The sequence below is a fragment of the Saimiri boliviensis genome, chromosome 15 (genome assembly GCF_048565385.1).
Source record: "Saimiri boliviensis isolate mSaiBol1 chromosome 15, mSaiBol1.pri, whole genome shotgun sequence".
NCBI classification, from domain to species: domain Eukaryota; kingdom Metazoa; phylum Chordata; class Mammalia; order Primates; family Cebidae; genus Saimiri; species Saimiri boliviensis.
In genome coordinates, this window is record NC_133463.1 from 58,001,554 (window position 1) to 58,025,262 (window position 23,709).

At 39.3% G+C, this 23,709-nt stretch overlaps 1 protein-coding gene and 2 pseudogenes across 10 annotated transcripts in view; 1 reads left to right on the forward strand and 2 right to left on the reverse strand.

Moving 5' to 3' along the window:
• Positions 1–20,457, reverse strand: part of RSPO2 (R-spondin 2) — a 255,326-nt gene extending 234,869 nt beyond the window's left edge. For 9 of the 10 annotated variants that reach the window (XM_074387050.1, XM_074387049.1, XM_074387048.1 and 6 more), the window contains exon 1: positions 20,371–20,457. The gene's annotated coding sequence lies outside the window, so the exon portion shown is untranslated. Of the gene's footprint in view, positions 1–19,765; positions 19,853–20,370 lie in introns of those variants that run through there. The other variant, XM_074387045.1, reaches the window with a different exon arrangement.
• On the forward strand, positions 1,111–1,557 carry LOC101050604 (cytochrome c oxidase subunit 5B, mitochondrial pseudogene; annotated as a pseudogene).
• LOC141581477 (guanine nucleotide-binding protein G(I)/G(S)/G(O) subunit gamma-5 pseudogene) lies at positions 10,617–19,771 on the reverse strand (annotated as a pseudogene).
• Positions 20,458–23,709: the final 3,252 nt, after the last annotated feature.

Sequence of the window (23,709 nt, forward strand, 5' to 3'; positions counted from 1 at the left end):
GCTTCACCAAGTCACAAAATACTGTGTGCTGTGTGCGCTTTCCACCTTATATGCCTTTTAAGCATGGGTTCTGTATCCTTGGTTGCCTATATGACGTCATGTTTGCAAAGAAATCAAGGATATAGCGTGGTTTGGATGACAGCGGAGGCTTGAAATGTGGTTAATTAGTCATTGATTCTCTTTCTTCTTAGGCTCTACCTTGAGTTTTTCGATTCTAATCAGAGCTACACTTTCCTAGGTTTCAGGCTTGACCAGGGACAACGGTCATGAGGAGGAGAAGGAAAGCAACATAGTGTGTCTTTGGTCTCAAGTAATGGGGAAGACATACAATGAAAATGGAATGAAAATCCTTTTCTACCCTTTGTGACCCCTTGCTCTACATTTTTAAGTGCCTTCTGAGCGCTGTCAGTTCCCTTTCCAGTCCTTCTTTACACCAAGCACAGGACATAACGGTCAAAGGCAACATACTCCACAAAGCATGTTCTTTTTCTCCCACAGTATACAAGTCAGCTCACTGTGGTTTGGGAGTCATTGAGCTTTATAAGTGAATGTATATGTTAACAGAGACATATGGCAAAGCCACCTATGGTCTCTAGCAGAAAGAACACCTGTTTTCCAGTCAATATCTAGGTTTAAGACCCATTTTACCTTTTCTTATGTGTACAGCCCTAATTAAGCAAGTCAATTCTTGCACAACCTGTTTTCTTATCGACAAAATGAGAATGAGAATTCCTACTTTGGTTCCATTTTGTGCACGTTTGGAAAATAATCTGCAGAAACGAGCTGTGCTTGCAAGGACTTCATAGTTCCCAAGGATGAAAAAAAAAGAAAAAAAAAAAAAGAATTCCACTTGATCAACTTAATTCCTTTTCTTTATCTTTCCTCCCTCACTTCCCTTTCCTCCCACCCTCTTTTCCAAGCTGTTTCGCTTTGCAATATGTTACTGGTAATGAGTTGCAGGATAATGCAATCTTAACTTGTTTTCACCTAAGTATTTGAGTTCAAAACTCCTGTATCTAAAGAAATACGGTTGGGGTCATTAATAAAGAAAATATTTCTATCTAAAAAAAAAAAAAAAAAAAGAAAAAGAAAAAGAAAAAGAAAAAAAAGATGGCTTCAAGGTTACTTCGCGGAGCTGGAGCGCTGGCCGCGCAGGCCTTGAGGGCTTGCGGTCCCAATGGTGCGGCCGCGGTGCGCTCCATGGCCTCTCCAGGTGGTGTTCCTAGTGATGACCACCAGGTGGCTGGGTTGGAGAGGGAGATCATGTTGTCTGCAAGAAAGGGACTGGACCCATACAATATACTGCCCCCAAAGGGAGCTTCAGGCACTAAGGAAGACCCTAATTTAGTTCCTTCTGTCACCAACAAGAGAACAGTGGGCTCTATTTGTGAAGAGGAGAACAGTACCGTCATCTGGTTTTGGTTGCACAAAGGCGAGGCCCAGCGATGCCCTAGCTGTGGAGCCTATTACAAGCCTTTTTTTTTTTTTTTTACACAGGATAAAAAGGATAAAAGAAATAATATGAAAACAGGAGTTACAATACTGTGTTGCACATAGTAGGTATTTAATAATGTGTTATTAGTTTAATCATCAAATATAAAAGTGGCTGTTGATTTCTGCTATGGGGTATCATATAAACTGCATTGCTATGGGAAATACCAAGAGTAGCATAGGTCATGCTTCAGTTGCTGTGGTCCTTGCCAATGAGATAAAAAACAGAAACACACAATAGTAATATTGTATAAAAGTCATTTAAGTAATATAAGACATATCATAAGGCAGTATGTGATCAATTGCTAGAGTAAGAATATAACTAAAAAATGCAACAAAGCAATGAGAAGGAGTAATTCAAAGAGCAAAAAGGCAATTTGCTAAGATCATTTTGAATACTACCAAACATTTGTGAAAGTATATCTTCATTCATTCGACAAATGTCTCCTGAGTGCTTACTCCAACCAGGCACTGTTCTAGACCCTGAGGCACAGGACAGACAAGACAGAAAATATCCCCCTCTCCATGGAGCCTATATTTTAGTGACAGGAGACAGACAAAAAGAGACTAAGTTCATGTTAAGACTACTACAGTCTCAGGTAGTTTGTCATAAGTTCTGTGAAGAAGAGTGAAATGGGGTAAGGGATTAGAGTGGAACTAATTGACAGCTATTTGAGAAATAGGGAATCAAGGGAGTTCCCTCTTAAGAGGGAATGGTGATCAGAGCTCTGAATGAAGTAAGAGAGCGAACCAAGAAAAGATCAGAGGGAAGACAGGGGAGAAGCAAGTACAAAAGTAGGAATGAGCTTGGCCTGCAAGATCCTGCAGGAGGACCAGTGTGGCTGGAGTGAGGTGAACTTGCAGGGCAGTGGCAGGGACAAGAGGAGAGAGAAAAGTGAGGGCACAGATCACAAAGGACCTTCTTGGCCACCAAAAGAGGGAATTTTACTTTAAGTTGTGATGTAAGCCTATTGTAGGATTTTGAGCAAGAGAGTAGCATAATTTACTTTCTCAACAATGATCAATGGTAGAGAACAAAGAGAATAAATATGAGGCCATTTAGGGGGTTAATAAACTGGTAAAGAAAAGATAACAATGGCTTAAGCTGTTAGAGATCAGAAAGGAAATTAGAAATATAGTTATTTTAAAGGGTAACTAAAGAGATTCTCAAGGATAAATGATGAAGAAATATGAAAAGATGGCAGATGATATAAAATGGCAAGGTAAAGAAGATAAAGAAGAAATGAATTACGGCTGTAAAGAAAAACAGTTCAGATAAAGATTATTTAGGTCACAAACTGTAAAGACCTAATAGCTGGAGCCTGCACACTTAGATTTGAATTTTGAGGTTATTACTACTCATGTGCCTTTAGAGGTGTTACTTAACCTTTCCCCAGTTTCCTCATTTGTAAAATAAGAATAATGAGATCTGCATCATAGAGTTGTGAGTCAGATAAGAAAACGCATCAACTTTCTGACACATAGTAGGGTCTCCAAAAATATTTATTCTTTCCCTTCTACCCCTAGCTGAATTTATACTTTTTTCACCAACTTACGATAACAAAAAACTTATAAATTTCGTCTTCATCATTTAGAAGCATGTGTAACTTCCTCATGAAGACTTTGTTTCATCAGATTACTTATTTAACTATTATAATAATTAAGTTAATCATTATAATAATTAAATAATTAAATTAAAATAATATAATATTAATTATTACAGTTTTTTTTTGTTAATTACTGTACTCTCCAATAATATGAGTTTTGAAAACTGGCCGAGCATTACGGCAAGAAGAGAGATTTCCAGGCAAACGATGTGGTACGGTCAGATCACCTTAAGGAGAGGAGCCCTGTGCCAAACGCTACTTGCCAGATGGCTTGGTCTTGGGCCCACTGCAACTGAACTTTAGCAGGCACATTGTGAGGCGATTTTGATTGTCTGGGACAAGTATAGTGGGAGGCAGGCTTTAAGGTAATCAAAGCATAAACTGTAGAGAGCTTTATGGATTAAGGTCACAGCCCCTCAATGAATACATAATGCCCTAAAGATGATTCCCTTCCCATTTGCTCATGCAAAAGGAGAAACGGAACAACAGAAGGGAGTTGACTTTTATTTCCATTGTATTGTATTGAGTGACTCCAGGACTCACTGCAATTCCCACTTAGGGCCTCCCTTGCAGGAGATCTTCCTATTCATCCTGTGGTATATAGGAAAATTGAATGGTTTTCTAAAAATTAGAATGTACTCTATCAAGCAATTGAAGATGAAATGTTGAGTCAGAGCCTTGGGGTATGAAATACAGCTCAAGGCTTCGGCTTTAATATCGTCAGAAGTACTTTATGAACATCCTAGGTAGTGATGTGTGCTATTGGGTCCTAGGGTACAATTCCACAGACCAAAAGGAGGGGGCTCTAGGGAGAGTTTCCTGCAAGGACAAAGGCAGAGTCCCCATTCAATGTGTCAGCAAACTCATCAAGGTGCTGGTTGGTGCTCAGCATCATGCAGAGTAACAGGGCTACAAAGCAATATGTTTTATGGCCTCAGTGGTTTAGAGTCTGATGCATGAGTTTAAATACTGGAGGGTTTTACCATTGGTTTGCATCCTGGAAACTGACTGTACATGTAACAAGTAAGTGTTCTTTCCTAACTTGTCCTGTCTGGCTGCCTTTCTCTTATCCCTTGTGTGCCAGTATCTCACTGTCCAGATGACCCCATGTGCCTTACTGCCCTTCTTTCTTCTTCTAATACATCAAATGTATTTGTTCATCATTACATTATATGTGTCTTGCTCTTCTAGCATTCAGCTAAACTCTGTTATTTACTTAATGTGTGCTTTCTCTCTACAGGTAACAAGTGGTCTTATCTCCCTTAAAAATGTAAGGGATAATTTATTTTATTTATTTTTTATTCATGTATTTATTTCACAGTCAAAATAAGTCATAATTTAAAGCTATAACATTTTTAAAAGATAAAGGAGAATTTGTGGCAAAGCTGTATTAATAAAACAGACACCAGTCTAAAGTGCAACGCTAAGCAGGTGTTCTCTGTTCCCATGGTGGACTAAATACACACAATTACACGTAAGATTTCACCGAAGATAGGAGATGAGGCAAATAACCCTTTGAAATGAACTGTCCAATGAAGTTATGTAAAGGAGGCAGTTATGTAAAGGAGGTATACCAGTAAAGGAGGTATACATGGTATACACAGTTACTGTCTGGTCATCTGTAACCCTAGACTAAACAGAGTCTGAGTTTATAGTATTAGTAGGTATAGTACCTTTCTTCAGACACTTTCAGAAAAATCAAGGGTAGAATAAAGTTTAGGTTTTCGGTTAAGAAATAAACTGATAAATATTTTCTTTTCCTCTGTACTAATATTTCAAATACCTTTATATTGTTTTATACTGTTTTGCCATCCATATGAAGGCATCTGTAGACTACACGAACTTCACTTATCAAGTATTTATGAGCTTCTATTATAGGTGATAGAAATATGTATAGGTAATAGAAATTACAAAGATAAAAGAACATCATGCATGTCCTCAAAGACCCTAACTTGTAGTAGATAGAAATTAAATTGGATTTAGGGAAACTGCCAGACAAAGATCCATAAAGGCAAGAACCACCAAGTCACCACACAGCAGATCTGTTCTGTTTGTTTTAAGACAGAGGCTCATTCTGTTGCCCAGGCTGGAGTGCAATGATACGATCTCAGTGCCAACCTCAATCTCAGTGGCACAATCTTCACCTTCCAGGTTCAAGTGATTCTTATGCCTCAGCCTCCTGAGTAGCTGGGACTACAGGCATGTACTACCATGCCCAGTTAATTTTTGTATTTATAGTAGAGATGGGGTTTTTCCATGTTGGCCAGGCTGATCTGAAACTGTGGCTTCAAGTAATCCATCCACCTTGGCCTCCCAAAGTGCTGGAATTACAGGCATATGCCACTGCGCCTGGCCTCAGACTTCTTTTTTTGAACTGAAGAATCATTTGAGCATGATGACTTAATTATAAAAGTATAGATCTGGGAAGAAGATGTTGCCCCAGTCTAAGGGCAATGGAAAGTACTGTGGTCTCCAAGGGAAAGATTCTTTACATTGTCCAATAAGAGGCAGAGCTCAGCTCCTTGCTAACTAGCAGACACCAATGCTCACAATGAGCTAAGAACCTTCTTGGAGGGAGGGAACTAACATGCCAATATCAGCACCAAAGATACAAATATAGAAAAATAGGAGGTGCTGGTCCTGGGTGTCTCTGACTAAGGGTCACAAATGGAGTACCTCTGGAGGGCAGTAAGAAACACTGTTTCAGTGCAAGGGCCAAAACCTTCATGGGGAAAAAGAAATACAACCTGGAAAACCATCTTACTGAAGTCCCCAAAAGTACATCAGTGACAAAGGAGCCAGATAGTTGAGGAGAAAGTACAAACTTCACACAGCAGCCCAAAAACTGGGGTCTGAAAGCAACATTGTTTTTAGTGCCAAATGCAGACAGCAGAGATTATTTATCTTCCTTAATCACTGTCACTGTTCTCTCCCACAACCATTGACGTTGGCAACCATAATTTGAGGTTCACAGATAATCCATATCACTCCAAGAGGTACTACTTAAGTATGAAACCTAAGTGGGTTGTAATCATGAGTAACAACAGTCTTTTTTCAACTTTGTGGATTAACTGTTGTGCTTTGTATCAAGGCATTGCTAATTTAATTTTTAACATTGTGAATACTGTGACTCTATTTTCTGAGTGTTGCAGCAAATACACATGGGTCTGCAGCAACCTCAATTCTTGTTTCCTCAGGATAAAGAATTGGACTGAGGGGCATAAGGCTGAAGATGAGATGAAGGCAAGTTTTAGAGCAGGCTGAAAGTTAATTAAAAAGCTTCAGAGCAGGAAGGCAAGGAAAATAAATTACACTTGGAAGAGGAACAAGTGGGCATCTTGTTCAAAGTCCATTTGAACTTAGACTTAGGGTTTTATATGCAGGCTTACTTCCAGCATCTTGCATCCAGTTTCCCTTGACTCTTCCCTTAGGGTGAGCTGCCTGCATGCACAGTGGCCTGTTAGCACTTGGGAGGTGAGCATGCGTGGTGTTACTGGAGTTGTCTGCATGCTCACCTGAGGTGTTCTTCCCTGTCCTGCTGGAATGACCCCTGAAGGTCATATACCAGTTAAACCCCACCACTTTGCCTCTTAATGAGCATACTCAAGCCCACTCACCCAGTTCCTGAGATCTTCTGGGGAAGCTGCTGATTATCAGTTTCAGGTGTTTGCACCCGTTGGGAAACTGCCTTTCCCTGGTGCTAAAATAATAATCAATTATTATTTTAGAGAGACAGTTAACATCTGCCTGACCATCAGCTGATGGTCATCTGACTTTCCTGATGGGGTATGGGAGAGACCACTCTTGCCCTGCTCATGCCTGACTAGCTACCTACTGTAACAAGAGGTCAGATAATAGAAATGAGATTGATTACATTATCTCCAGTGTAATCCAGACATTATTGAAAAAATAAGGCTAAATGACTGTGTTATTTAAATGACAGATGAAAGCATACAGGCAAGTGGTTTAGGGAGGTAAATAACCAACAGCATACGGTTCGTACAATACCAGTACAATGTACAGAGAAGAATTTGAGACTGGACAGGTAGAGAAAGAGAAGTTAAAGCACATGTGGAGACTAAATCTCACAAGTCCAGAATGAAACAGCCAAGTACCTCTAAATTAATTAAATGTTTCTTTCATCTCCCAAAACACACCAATACTCAGTGGAAAACAGTGGCCACTGGGACAGAGCTCCTGCGGGGAGAGGCAGCTATGGTCTCTACAGATCAACAGACTTAGTCTTTCCCCTTGCTGGCTCTGAGGAATCTGGACAGTCAGATGAGTGGGATTCCCCCCAGCGCAGTGCACATCCTCCACCAAGAGCAGCCAGTATTTCATTAAGCAGTTCCCAGATCCCATGCCTCCTGACTAGGTGCGATCCCCCCAACAGGGTTTGCCAGGCATCTTATGCAGGAGCATTCCCACTGGCATCAGGTCAGTACCCCTCTGGGACAAAGATCCCAGAGGAAGGAGCAGGCAGCCATCTTTGCTGTTCTGCAGCCTCCACTTGTGAAACCTCCAGGTATAGGAGGGACCCTGGCAAAAAGGGTCTGGAGTGGACCCCCAGAAAAACCACAGAATTCATGCAGAAGAAGGACCTGCCTGATTGTCAAAACAAAAACAAACAGAAAATAACAACAGCATCAACAAAAAAGTCCCTATAAAAACCCCATCCAAAGGCCAGCAGCCTCAAAGATCAAAGCTAGATAAACTCAAGAAAATAAAAAAGAATCAGCAAAAAAAAAAAAAAAAAAAAAAAAAAACCACACGAAAAACACTGAAAACTCAAACTCAAAAAGTCAGAGTGCCTCTTCTCCTCCAAATGATTGAAACACCTTTCCAGCAAGGGCACAGAACTACGTGGAGGCTGAAATGGATGAATTGACAGAGGTAGGCTTCAGAAGGTGGGTAATAATAAACTCCACTGAGCCAAAGAATCATGTTTTAACCCAATACAAAGAAGCTAAGAACCATGATAAAACATTACAGGAGCTGTTAACCAGAATAACCAGTTTAGAGAGGAACATAAATGACCTGATGGAGCTGGAAAACAGAACACGAGAACTTCACAATGCAACCACAAGTATCAGTAACCAAACAGACCAAGCAGAGGAAAGAATTTCAGAGCTTGAAGACCATCTTGCTAAAATAAGACAAGCAGACAAGATTAGAGGAAAGAGAATGAAAACGAATGAACAAAACTTCTAAGAACTATGGGATTAGGTAAAAACACTGAACCTACAACTGATTGAGGTACCTGAAAGAGATGGGAGAACAGAACAAGCTGAAAAACAAACTTCAGAATATCATCCAGGAGACAAGATGATATGTTAGCCTCAACAGGCCAACATTCAAATTCATGAAATCCAGAGAACCCTAATAAGATACTCCATGACAAGATCAACTCGAAGATATATAATGATCGGATTCTCCAAGGTTGGAATGAAGGAAAAAATGTTAAGGGCAGCCAAAGAGTAAGGCCAGGTCACCTACAAAGAAAAGCCCATCAGACTAACAGCAGACCTCTCAGATGAAACTCGACAAAAGAGACTGAGGGCCAATATTCAACATTCTTAAAGAAAAGAATTTCCAAACCAGAATTTCCTATCTGGCCAAACTAAGTTTCATAAGCGAAGGAAAAACAAAATCCTTTTCAGACAAACAAATGCTGAGGGTATTTGTCAGCATCACGCCTGCCTTGCAAGAGCTCCTGAGGGAAGCGCTAATTACGGAAAGAAAAAACCATTACCAGCCTCTGCAAAAGCTGGTCTTTATACTAAAGTATAAAGACCAATGACACCATAAGCAACTACCTCAACAGTCTGCAAAATAACCAGCTAGCATCATGATGATGAGACCAAATTCACACATAACTATATTAACCTTAAATGTAAATTGGCTAAATGCTCCAATTAAAACACACAGAATGGCAAGCTGGATAAAAAGTCAAAGCTCATCACTGTTCTGTATTAAACAGACCCATCTCACATGCAAAGGCATACATAGGTTCAAAATAAACAGATAGAGGAAAATTCACCAAGCAAATGGAAAGCAGAAAAAAAGCAGGGTTGCAATCCTAGTTTCTGATGAAATAGAGTTTAAACCAACAAATGTCAAAAAACACAATGGTAAAGGAATCAATTCAACAAGATGAGCTAACTATCCTAAATATATATGCACCCAATACAGGAGTACTGGGATTCGTAAAACAAGTTCTTAGGGACCTACAAAGAAACTTAGACTCCCACACAGTAATAGTGGGAGACTTTAACAGCCTAGTGTCTATATTAGACATAAAATTAACAAGGATATTCAGACTTGAACTCAGTTCTGGATCAAGTGTACCTGATAGATATCTACAGAACTCTGTACCCAAAAACAAGAGAATATACATTCTTCTTGGAGCTACATGGCACTTACTCTAAAATCAATCACATAATTTGGAAGTAAAACACTCCTCAATAAATGCAAAAGAGCAGAAATTATAACAAACAGTCTCTCAGACCACAGTGCAATCAAATTAGAACTCAAGATTTAAAAACTGGCTCAAAACCATGCTACCACTTGGAAATTGAACAACTTGCTCCTGAATGACGCCTGGGTAAATAATGAAATTAAGGCAGAAATCAAGAAGTTCTTTGAAACCAGTGAGAACAAACAATGTACCAGAATGTCTGGGACACACCTAAATCAGTGTTAAGAAGGAAATTTATAGTACTAAATGCCCATATCAAAAAGCTAAAAAGATCTCAAATAGACACCCTCACATCACAACTAAAAGAACTAGAGCACCAAGAGCAAACAGTCCTCAAAGCTAGCAGAAGACAAGAAATAACCAAAATCACAGTGGAACTGAATGAGATAGAAACATGAAAACCCCTTCCAAAAAAAAATCAATGAATCCAGGAGCTGCTTTTTGGAAAAAAAATAATAAAATAGAGAGATAGATTAATAAAGAAGAAAATAGCCATGAATCAAATAGATACAATAAAAATGATAAAGAGTATATCACCACTGACAAACCCGCAGCCAATATCATACTGAATGGGCAAAAGCTGGAAGCATTCCCCTTGACAATTGGCACAGATGAGGAAGCCCTCTCATGCCACTACTATTCAATATAGTATTGGAAGTTCTGGCCAGGGCAATCACGCAAGAGAAAAAAATAAATTGTATTCAAATAGAAAGAGAGAAACTTAAACTGTCTCAGTTTGCAGATGACATGATTCTGTATCTAGAAACCATTACTGTGTCAGCCCAAAAGCTTCTTCTTCTTCTTCTTCTTTTTTTTTTTTTTTTTTTTTTTTTTGTACTTTAGGTTCTGGGGTACGTGTTCAGATCATGCAGGGTTGTTGCATAGGTACACACATAGCAATGTGGTTTGCTGACTCCATCCCCCACCTCACCTACATCTGCCATTTCTCCCCAAGAAATCCCTCCCTGACCTCCCCACCCCCCCATTCTCCATCCCTGGGCCACCCCCAACAGACCCCAGTGTGTGATGCTCCCCTCCCTGTGTCCATGTGTTCTCATTGTTCAACACTCAGTTATGAGTGAGAACACGCACTGTTTGATTTTCTGTTGTTGTGTCAGTTTGCTGAGAATGATGGTTTCCAGGTTCATCCATGTCCCTACAAATGACACAAACTCATTGCTTTTTGTGGCTGCATAGTATTGCATGGTGTATATGTGCCACATTTTCCTTGTCCAGTTTATCATCTGTGGGCATTGGGGTTGATTCCAGGTCTTTGCTATTGTAAACAGTGACACTATGAACATACATGTACATTTGTCTTGATTGTTTCTTTTGCTGTACAGAAGCTCTGGAGTTTAATTAGGTCCCATTTGTCTATTTTGACTTTTGTTGCCAATGCTTTTGGTGTTTTGGTCATGAAGTCCTTGCCTAAGCCTATGTCCTGAATGGTTTTGCCTAGGTTTTATTCTACAGTTTTTATGGTGTTAGGTTTTATGTTTAAGTCTTTAATCCATCTGGAGTTAATTTTAGTGTAAAGTGTCAGGAAGGGGTCCAGTTTCTGCTTTCTGCCCACTGCTAGCCAGTCTTCCCAACACCATTTATTAAACAGGGAATCCTTTCCCATTGCTTGTTTGTGTCAGGTTTGTCAAAGATCAGATGGTTTTAGATGTGCAGCACTGCCTCCGAAGCCTCTGTTCTGTTCCATTGGTATATATCTCTGTTTTGGTACCAGCACCATGCTGTTTTGATTTCTGTAGCTTTGTAGTATAGTTTGAAATCAGGTAGCATGATGCCTCCAGCTTTGTTCTTTTTGCTTAGGATTGACTTGGCTATGCAGACTCTTCTTTGGTTCCATATGAAGTTTAAGGCAGTTTTTTTCCAGTTCTGTGAAGAAGATCATTGGTAGCTTGATGGGGATAGCATTGAATCTATAAATTAGTTGGGTAGTATGGCCATTTTCACAATATTCATTCTTCTTAATCATGCACATGGAATGTTTCTCCATCTGTTTGTGTCCTCTCTTATTTCCTTGAGCAGTGGTTTGTAGTTCTCCTTGAAGAGGTCCTTTACATCCTTTGTTAGTTGTATTCCTAGGTATTTTATTCTCTTTGTAGCAATTGTGAATGGGAGTTCAATCATGACTTGGCTCTCTGTTAGTCTGTTATTGGTGTATTGAAATGCTTGTGATTTCTGCACATTGATTTTGTATCCTGAGACTTTGCTGAAGTTGCTTACCAGTTTAAGGAGATTTTGGGCTGAGATGATAGGGTCTTCTAAATATATAGTCATGTCATCTGCAAATAGAGACAATTTGACTTCCTTTTTTCCTAATTGAATACCCTTTATTTTTTTTCTTGCCTGATTGCTCTGGCTAGAACTTCCAATACTATATTGAATAGGAGTAGTGAGAGAGGGCATCCTTGTCTAGTGCCAGATTTCAAAGGGAATGTTTCTAGTTTTTGTCCATTCAGTATGATATTGACTGTAGGTTTGTCATAAATAGCTTTTATTATTTTGAGATATGTTCCTTCGATACCTAGTTTAGTGAGAATTTTTAGCATAAAGGGCTATTGAGTTTTGTTGAAGGCCTTCTGTGCATCTATTGAGATGATCATGTGGTTATTGCCTTTGGTTCTCTTTATGTGGTGGATTACATTTATAGACTTGCGTATGTTGAACCAGCCTTATATCCCCAGAATGAAGCCTACTTGATCATGATGGATAAGTTTTTGATGTGCTATTGTAATTGGTTTGCCAATATTTTATTGAAGATTTTTGCATCTAAGTTCCATGGATATTGGCCTGAAATTTTCTTTTTTTGTTGAGTCTCTGCCAGGTTTTGGTATCAGGATGATGCTGGTCTCATAAAATGATTTGGGAAGGATTCCCTCTTTTTGGATTGTTTGGAATAGTTTCAGAAGGAATGGTACCAGCTCCTCTGTGTATATCTGATAGAATTCAGCTGTGAACCTCTCTGGACCTGGACTTTTTTGGTTTGTAGGCTATTAATTGCTACCTCAACTTCAGCCCTTGTTATTTGTCTGTTCAGGGTTTCAACTTCTTCCTGGTTTAGGCTTGGGAGGGTGCAAGTATCCAGGAATTTATCCGTTTCTTCCAGGGTTACTGGTTTATGTGCACAGAGTTGTTTGTAGTAATCTCTGATTGTAGTTTGTATTTCTGTGGAGTTGGTTGGTGATATCCCTTTTATCATTTTTTATTGCAACTATTTGACTCTTCTCCCTTTTCTTTTTTATTAATCTGGCTAGTGGTCTATTTTGTTGATCTTTTCAAAAAACCAGCTCCTGGATTTATCTATTTTTTAAAGGTTTTTTTTGTGTGTGTGTGTGTGTGTCTCTATCTCCTTCAGTTCTGCTCTGATCTTAGTTATTTCTTGTCTTCTGCTAGCTTTTGAGGTTTTTTTGTTGTTTGTTTTTTGTTTTTTCCCTTTCATACTAAGTTTTATTGTATGCTGCTGCCAGTGTATATAAAACAATTACCCTTGTGAAATAGAAATTCATGAAAATTCAGAGAGGTAGATGTTAAGGACTGACAGAAGTAGAATTTTGTATATTATGGCACAAGTGTTACAGGAATAAGCTTTTGTACAGGCTTCAAATGGAGCTCTCTTGAATATTCACTGGATCATAAGAAGCGGTTTGGGAAACCTTTGAAAGATTCATTTTACTACAAAAAGGAACAGACTTTCTGAGGTCTGAAGGGATTTGTACTTGAAGATACTCCAATCAGCAGAGGATCATGTTGAGCATTCTGCAGACAGAATTGTTTCAAGTCTGCAGCTACCTAGGAAACTTTTACACTATTGAGCCTGGCCTCCAGCTGGAGCTGCTGAACCACTTTCTTCATAGTGGCAATGCTGAAGGAGCCAGACATGGTGTACTGGAGGGCCGGGCCGATTCATGGGTCAGTAGGTCATGGGCCGTGGGTCAATAGGGGACATTGCTCCTCTAGCTCTTTTCAATTTTGATCATAGGGTGTCGATTTTAGATCCTTCCTCTCTTCTCTGGTGGGCATTTATTGCTATAAATTCCCCTTTAGACACTGCTTTAAATGTGTCCCAGAGATTCTGGTACATTGTGTCTTTGTTCTCACTGGTTTCAAAGAACATGTTTATTTCTGCCTTCATTTCATTGTTCATCCGGTCGACATTCAGGAGCCAGTTGTTCAGTTTCCCTGAAGTTGTGTGGTTCTGAGTTAGTTTCTGAATTCTGAGAATTCAGAATAACTTGATTGCACTGTGGTCGGAGAGACTGTTTGTTATGATTTCTGTTCTTTTGCATTTGCTGACGAGTGATTTACTTCCAATTATGTGATCAAGTTTAGATTAGGTGTGATGTGGTGCTAAGAAAAATGTATATTCTGTGGATTTGGGGTGGAGATTTCTGTAGATGTCTATTAGGTTTCCTTGGTTCAGATCTGAGTTCAAGTCCTGGATATCCTTGTTAATTTTCTATTGATCTGTCTTATTGATCTGTCTAATATTGACAGTGGAATGTTACAGTCTCCCACTATTATTGTGTGGGAGTCTAAGTCTCTTTGTAGGTCATTAAGAACTTGCTTTATGTATCTGGGTGCTCCTGTATTGGATGTGTATATATTTGGTATCATTAGTTCTTCTTGATGAATTGATCCTTTTACCATTATGTAATGCCCTTCTTTGTCTCTTTTGATCTTTGTTGGTTTAAAGTCCATTTTATCAGAGAGTAGGATTACAACTCCTGCTTTTTTTTTTTTTTTTTCTCTCCATTTGCTTGATAAATTTTCCTCCATTTTTAGCCTATGTGTGTCCTTGCATGTGAGATGGGTTTCCTGAAAACAGCACACTGATTGGTTTTGACTTTTTATCCAATTTGCCAGTCTGTGTCTTTTGATTGGGGCATTTAGTCCATTTACATTTGAGATTAATTTTTTTTTTTTTTTTTTTTTTTTTTTTTTTTTTTTTTTTGAGACGGAGTTTCACTCTTGTTACCCAGGCTGGAGTGCAATGGCGTGATCTTGGCTTACCGCAACCTCCGCATCCTGGGTTCAGGCAATTCTCCTGCCTCAGCCTCCTGAGTAGCTGGGATTAAAGGCATGTGCCACCACGCCCAGCTAATTTTTTTGTATTTTTAGTAGAGACAGGGTTTCACCATGTTGACCAGGATGGTCTCGATCTCTTGACCTCGTGATCTGCCTGTCTCAGCCTCCCAAAGTGCTGGGAGAGGTTAATATTTTTATGTGTGAATTTGATCCTGCCATTTTGATGCTATGTAGATATTTTGCCCATTAGTTGATACATTTCCTTCATTGTTTCAATGGTCTTTACTGTTCAGTGCATTTTTTGAGTGGCTGGTACTGGTTGTTCCTTTCCTTGTTTAGTGCTTCTTTCAGGAGCTCTTATAAGGCAGGCCTAGTGGTGATGAAATCTCTCAGCAATTGCTTGTCCATAAAGGATTTTATTTCTCCTTTGCTTATCAAGCTTAGTTTGGCTGGATACGAAATTCCAGGTTGAAAATTCTTTTCTTTAAGGATGTTGAATATTGGCCCCCACTCTCTTCTGGCTTGTAGAGTTTCTAAAGAGAGATCCACTGTTAGCCTGATGGGCTTCCCTTTCTGGGTAACCTAACCTTTCTCTCTAGCTGCCCTTATCATTTTTTCCTTCATTTCAACCCTGGTGAATTTGATGATTATGTGTCTTGGGGTTGCTGTTCTTGAGGAATATCTTTGTGGTGTTCTCTGTATTTCCTGGAATTGAATGTTGGCCTGCCTTCCTAGGTTGAGGAAGTTCTCCTGGATAATATCATGAAGAGTGTTTTCAAGCTTGGATTCATTCTCTCTGTGACATTCAGGTACACCTATCAAACATAGATTAGGTCTTTTCACATAATACCATATTTCTTGGAGGCTTTGTTCATTTCTTTTCACTCTTTTCTCTCTAGTCTTGCCTTCTCATTTTATTTCATTGAGTTGATCTTCAATCTCTGATATTCTTTCTTCTGCTTGGTTGATTTGGCTATTGAAGCTTATATATTCTTTGCAAAGTTCTCATGCTGTGTTTTTCAGCTCCACCAAGTCATTTATTTTCTTCTCTAAGCTGTTTATTCTAGTTAGCATCTCATCTAACCTTTTTTCTAGGTTCTTAGTTTCTTTGCATTGGGTTAGCACATGTTCTTTTAGATCTGAGAAGTTTGTTATTACCCACCTTCTAAAGCCTATTTCTGTCAATTCATCAGATTCATTCTCCATCCATCTTTGATCACTAGGTGGTAAGGAGTTGTGATCCCTTGGAGTAGGAGAGGCATTCTGGTTTTTGGTGTTTTCATCCTTTTTGCACTGGTTTCTTCCCATCTTAGTGGATTTATCTACCTGTGGTCTTTGTAGTTGGTCAGATGGGGTCTCTAAGTGGACCTCCTTTTCATTGATGTTGAAGCGATTTCCTTCTGCTTCTTAGTTTTCCTTCTAATAGTCGCCCCTCTGCTGCAGGACCACTAGCAGTCCACTCAAGACCCACTCACTTGGGGATCACCTGCAGGGGCTGCAGAACAGCAAGGGTTGCCACCGGTTTCTTCCTCTGCTATCCTAGTACCAGAAGGGTACCTGACAGATGTCAGCCTAAGCTCTCCTTTATGAGGTGTCTCTTTGTGTATTTGGGGATTGGGGAGTTACTTGAGGTGACAGTCTGTACCTTATAGGAGCACAAGTGCTATGATGGGAGCTCCGCTGTTCCATGCAGAGCTGCTGGGCAGGTACCTTTAAGTCTGCTGCAGCTGAAATAATAACCACCACTTTTCCTAGGTGCTCTGACCTAGGAAGGTCAGCTTTATTTATAAGTTCCTGTCATGCTCCTGCCTTTTTTCATAGATGCCCAGCCCTGCACAGAGTAGTCTAGTCACAGTCTGCTAGCAGAGGCATTGCTGAGCTACCGCAGGCTCTGCGCAGCTGCAGTGTGAACTGCCTCGGTAGTGGCAGATTGCCTCGGTAGTGGAGGATGTCCATCCCCCCACTAAGCTGGACCGTCCTGGGTCCAGTTGTGCTTGCTGCAGAACTCTCAATCCAGAGCGTTTCAGATTGTTTCTTTTGTGGGGGTGGTACCCACAGAGCCAGATCACCTGGCTCCCTGTCTCAGCCCCTCCCTTTCAGTTGAATGGGTGGCTCTGTCTCTCAGGCATTCCAGGCACCAGTCAAAATGACTGCCCAGACTTGGGTGAGTTTCTGTGTGCTGACCCAGCACTGGCTGAAACCACCATACTGAAAACTCGTGGTGCTTTTCAGCCCAGGAATCTCCTGGTCTGTGGACAGTGAAAACTTGTTTGGAAATGTGGTGAGCCCTCACACTATGCACTGTTCTCACTGGATCTGTTCCTATTTGGCCATCTTGGATCCTCCCCTCAAAAGCTTCTTAAACTGATAAGCAACTTCAGCAAAATCTCAGGATACAAAAATCAACATGCAAAAATCGCAAGAATTCCTATACACCAAGAAGCAGAGACCCAAATAATGAATGAACTCCCATTCACAATTGCTACAAAGAGAATAAAATACTTAAGAATAGAGCTAACAAGGGAAGTGAAGGACCTCTTAAAGGAGAACAACAAACCACTGCTCAAGGAAATAAGAGAGGACACAAACAAATGGAAAAACATACCATGGTCATGGATAGGAATAATCAATATCAGGAAAATGGCCGTACTGCCCAAAGTAATTTATAGATTCAATGCTATTCCCAAACTACCACTGACATTTTTCACAGAATTAGAAAAAAAAAAAAAAAAAAAACTACTTTAAAGTTCATATGGAACTAAAAATCAGCCCATGTAGCTAAGACAACCCTAAGCAAAAAGAAAAAAGCTGAAGGCATCATGCTACCTGACTTCAAACTATAGTACAAAGCTACAGTAACCAAAATAGCATGATACTGGTACAAAATAGATACAAAGACCATTGGAACAGAATCGAGATCTCAGAAATAAGACTGCACATCTACAATTGCCTGATCTTTGACAACCCTGATAAAAACAAGTAATGGGGAAATGATTACCAATTTAATAAATGTATTGGGAAAACTGTCTAGCCATATGCAGAAAATTGAAACTGGACCCTTTTCTTATACCTTATATAAAAATTAACTCAAGGTGGATTTTAAAGACTTAAATATAAAACCTAAAACTATAAAAACCCTAGAGAAAAACGCAGACAATACCATTTAGGACATAAACACAGGCAAAGATTTCATGATGAAAATGTTGAAAGCAATTGCAATGAAAGCAAAAATTGACAAGTGTGACCTAATTAAACTGAAGAGCTTCTGTCCAGCAAAGAAAACTGTCATCAGCTGGGCATGGTGGCTCATGCCTGTAATCTCAACACTTCGGGAGGCCAAGGAGGGTGGATCACCTGAGGTCAGGAATTCAAGACCAGCCTGGCCAACATGGTGAAACCCCGTCTCTACTAAAAATACAAAAATTAGTCAGGCATGGTGGTGGGCACCTGTAATCCCAGCTACTTGGGAGGCTGAGGCAGGAGAATTGCCTGAACCCAGGAGGCAGAAGTTGCAGTGAGCCGAGATTGTGCCACTTCACTTCAGCAGGTGACAGAGTAAGACTCTGTCAAAAAAAAAAAAAAAAAAGGAAAAGAAAAGAAAGGAAAAAAAAAAAGAAACTATCATCGGAGTGAAAGACAACCTACAGAACGGGAGAAAATTTTTGTAATTTATCCATCTGACAGAAGTCTAATATCCAGAATCTACAAGGAACTTAAACAAATTTACAAGAAAAAAAACAAGCAACCCCATTAAAAAGTGGACAAAGGAAATAAACAGACATTTCTCAAAAGAAGACATTTATGTGGCCAACAAACATATGAAAAAAAGCTCGATATCACTGACCATTAGAGAAATACAAATTAAAACCACAATAAGATACCATATCACACCTGTCAGAAACTAAAAAGTCAAGAAACAACAGATGTTGGTGAGGCAGTGGAGAAACAGGAACACTTTTATACTCTTGATGGGAATGTAAATTAATTCAGCCATTGTGAAAGACAGTATGGTGACTCCTCAAAGACCTAGAACCAGAAACACCATTTGACCCAGCAGTCCCATTACTGGGTATATACCCAAAGAAATACAAATTATTTTTATTAACAGATACATGCACATGTATGTTCATGGCCTCGCTATTTACAATAGCAAGGACATGGAATCAACCTAAATGCCTGTCAGTGACAGACTGGATAAAGAAAATGTTGTACATATATACCATGGAATACTATGTTGCCATAAGAAGGAATGGGATCATGTCCTTTGCAGGGATACAGATGGAACTGGAAGCCATTATCCTAAGAAAACCAGCACAGAAACAGAAAATCAAACACTGTGGGTTTTTACTTACAAGTGGGAGCTGAACAATGAGAACACTGGGAGGGGAACAACACACAGCGGGGCCTGTCATGGTGGGTATGAGGCAGCAGGAGGGAGAGTATCAGGATAATAGCAAATGCATGCAGGGCTTAATATCTAGGTGATGGGTTGGTAGGTGCAGCAAACCACCATGGAACACATTTACTTGTGTAACAAACATGCATGTCCTGCACATGTACCCCAGAACTTAAAGTTAATTTATTTTTTTAAAAAAAGAAAACAGTGGCTATTGAATTAGCTTGGGCATACTCCATAAACACACATTTATGTCATTCTCTTAATTGCTTTATGACGTTGAGTCAAGTTACACGTCCTGATTCAGAGGTTCCTACTGAAATGTCTTGTGGTCAAACAAAAGGGGGAATTTTGATAACACGTGTTGGCCCGTTAGTAGAGTTGATTCTGTCAGATCTTACCAGTGATCATGGTTTCTATAGTATATGTAATTAATTGAATAATGGCAAGAAAAGAAATGTTTCCTCTGACTCTTAGGAATTTTAATTTGAAAAGTGAAGTTTCAAATCATTTTCTTGATTTCTATGAAGATTTCAATGAGACTACAGAAAATACAAAAGATTGTTATCTTGTCCACATAAAACCAGATTTTGCTCATCTATCTACAGATTCAGCTCTGTGCAAATGTAAGTTTTGGAAAATTCCACTGTCTGTAAACTTATTATCAAAGAAAACAACAAGCTCCCACCTGCTAAATGTCCTACATGCCTTGTACACAACATTATTGAAAAGAGGGAGGAGGAGTGGCATGCTTACGTGTAATATTGAGGCTTTCATCATAAAAATCTCAATACTTTTCAATTTCCTCAAAATGTAGAGAAACATCTGATGAGACTTTTTACTTTAGAGAAAAGAACGGGAGTTTGCTTCTTTAGACAGGGGCTACAAGATGTATGTCATTGTTGCCAGCTGTAAAAAGATGTTAAAATATTAGCCTGCCATAAATTATATTTCCAAAGTGTGGGACAAGAAGAATGTCCTTCTCTAATTTGAAAATGCATTGAGGGTGAGGATGGAGAAAAATATTTATAGTAAAACATTAACTTATATGTTGTCTCTTCAAAACCAATGACCTTTGAAGAGGTGATAGCAAAGGATGAACTGACTGCCATTACTGCTCAAAGCTGTTGAGATTGCAACAACATCATATTTTTTTCATACAGTGAAAAAAAGTGACTCCTTTCATTAAAAATAAGATTTTTTTAGGCCAGGTGCTGTGACTCATGCCTGTAATCCCAGTACTTTGGGAGGCCGAGGCAGGCGGATCATCTGAGGTTGGGAGTTCGAGACCAGCCTGACCATCATGGAGAAACCCCATCTCTGCTAAAAACATAAAATGAGCCAGGTGTGGTGGAACATACCTGTAATTTCAGCAACTCGGGAGGCTGAGGCAGAATTGCTTGAGCCTGGGAGGCAGAGGTTGCAGTAAGCCAAGATCACGCCATTGCACTCCAGCAAAACTCCATCTCAAAAAATAAATAAATAAAATAAGTTTTCTTTAGAACTCAAAAAAGGGTAGCCAAGTTAAACAGAGCTTTCTCATTTCTTTACTAAAACTACACCTTATTTGGAATTCATCTTCAATTTTACAAGTTAAAATTACCTCTATTCTTTAAAATCATTTTTTCCAGATAAAGAGAGGTTTAACTTATGATAATGTCCAATGTGCTTAAGAATGTTTAAGACTGATGGACAATTTAGACATGGATAAACTATATGATTAACTTCTAGATGCAAAAAACCTGACTGATAAGCAGCTGGTCTACCAAAACAAGTCTGCAGACACTAAGTGAATAGACAAATCTGACAAGTCTAAAATCTGTTGTTGCTAGTGAGTGAAATCCCAAGGTATTCAATACTAAAATTCTTTTGTTGAGAATACATTTACATCAATGTCATCACAGTAGCTTGACACCACGAATCAGTGTATTTGTGGGCTTGATAAGAGCAGTGGTGCAAGGCTAAGTGAATTTTGCATCTGACTGTTACTCACTATTACCACTACATGTTTAATTAGTATGGATCATAAAATACACACTAATACAGTCTTAAATCTATTACTATCAAATAAAGAGATGACAAGAATTAAATCACTGTTTCAGAGGAAAGAAATATTATAAAATATTGTTAAATCTTCCTCACCATGATTTTTAAAATTAGTCCTACTATTAATTACTACGAATTGCCATTGTTAACTAGTTACGTTGTTTTGGCTTAAATGACAGCAATTCTATATCAGAAAAGTAAGTAATACAAAATTTAATACAATTTCAAAGATATGCCGATTTAAATATGTTTATGTTGAAATCATAACACACAAATTATTTATTCTATATTATGTATGGCTATGTCCCAGGTTGTATCTCTAAAAAGCTGTTCAAACCACTTCTCTCCCAGCCCAATCCCGTTCCCTCACGCACCCAGTGTTCTCAAGAGCACTGCCCACTAAACCTTCTTCACATAACTCCCAGTCCACTACTGTCTGATTCCAGGAAACCTAATGACAATAACCTACACAGAAATAGTTTCCTCCTTCATTAACTTACAGGCTAGCAGGAACAAATAGCATCAAACATGTAATTAAAAAACAGTCTGTAGAGACGAAGGATGGGAATGCACAGAGGACTAGAGAAAATACCACTGGGATAGCCAACCTGGCTGGGAAGCCATCCCTGAGGAAGTCACAGCTAGTCAGTCCCCTGGAGGAGGAAAGGAAAACCACTTGCAAGCCCAGGTTTCTGGCACTGGAATAAGTCAGGCTGCAAACCATTTGACTATTACAGAACAGATCAGGCTGATAGCCTGTTTTGTGTGGCCCCTACGATGTTTTAGACAATGTTTTACAAAAACTTAGTCACAAGGTAGTCTTTTTTTTAAGACTTTTTCTTTACCTAATAGTTGGATTTCTGGCCTCTTCGGAAAAATAAGAAATTTAGCAAGACTGGATCTAAATCCCACACTACAACCATCAACAAGACATGAGTAGCCACTGCCCCGGTTTCCAGTTCACATCATCCACAACATTCCCCTCTTGTCCTGCACTGAGACTGAGTGTTCCATGCCAGACATCTTCTTAAGTGCATGCTGTGGTGTATAGTAGAATCATACTCCCTATCAAAGTGAGAAAACAAGAGGACTGGGTGGCCATTTTCATTCAACCCATTTTATTCACTGAGATCACTTTATGAATTTGAGTTTGTAGTGTCCATCATAGCTATACTCAGATAGACAGATACAGATATAGATAGAGATACATCTTTTCTTTTTTTGAGACAGGTCCTGCTTTGTTGTCCAGGCTAGAGTGCAGTGGTGTTGTCACAGTCCTTCCAGCCTCAGTCTCTGGGTCTCAAGGGATCCTCCCACCCAGCCTCCCAAGTAGGTGGGACCAGGTGTAAACACCACATCTGGCTAATTTTTTTTTTTTGGTAGAATTGGGGTCTCACTATATTGTCCAGGCTGGTCTCGAACTCCTGGGCTCAAGTGATCCTCCCACCTCGGCCTTCTAAAGTGCCCAGATTACAGGTGTCAGCCACCATGCCTGGCCAAAACAAAGGTTTCTACATTTCAAAAGTACAGGGCATTTTTGCAGAAGAGCTATAGTTCAGAACTGTAACATTTCTGTCTCCTAACCACCTGTCTTATAGTATTTCTAAAGTCAATACTTTTCTCAGTATATTTGACCTGGCTGATCTTTTGCCAAGGTAGAGGCCTCCAGTTGGAACTGCCATTCTCCAAGCCTTATCATTTATTTCATTCAGCCCATGTCCCTGAAAGCCATGGGGTGGTAAAACAATACAATGAAGTGCAGGAAGAAAATGTTAGCATTACTTTTTACGTTCATTTTTATCTGGTAAGAATAAATTAAAATAAGACATATAAACATTTAAATTTAGCTTGCTGTGATATCTTTACTCCTTCCATGTGCCAGGCTGATATGGATCTAAGCTAGGTACCCTATCTTACATTTTCAACTTCAATACATTGTAGTATGTTGCAGTTTACATTTGCCAAGTTGGTGAAGTGATTGCCCAAAGTTCAATTTAGTGGCAAAAATGGGACCATAATCAAAATCTCAGATGACTATCCAAATATACTGTATTGAGTCTTTCCAGTTTGGGGATCCACTACCACTTTCTCCCAGTGCTTTCAAGGGTTGTATCTTTTTTATCTCTTAGGAAGCTGTCGCAACTTTGTTCTTCCCAGTAAATAGCATCATCTTCCAGTCTTTCACTAGTCAAGAAAGACTTTCCTTAAATATAGGAATCCCTCTGGGAATTGGCCTTTAACCTTTCTGACCAGCTTGGATAAGATTCCGTGTAAAGTCATCTCCTTTCTCTTCTTAAGAAAGTAGCTATCACCTCTCGTTTTTGCTTTGAGTTCACACAGAACTGAGTTTAGCTCCTTGCTTCACTATACGTTCTTAGTCAAGTTATTTAACCTCACAAAGCCTCTGCTATCTTATCTAAAAACTAAAATTTTCAAGGTGGTTGAGGGGTTATGTAAAGTATCTAGCACTTTATAGACTACATCATCAATAATAAAATAAGTCTCACAACAAGGCAAGACTTACCTGCTATGGTATTCTACTTTTATTTAGTCTTGGACATTTACCTTGTTCCTGGAATAATTATTAGAGACAGACTGGCTTTAACTGAACTCAAATAACACAAAAATACTTACAAATATCCAGTTTTTACCTG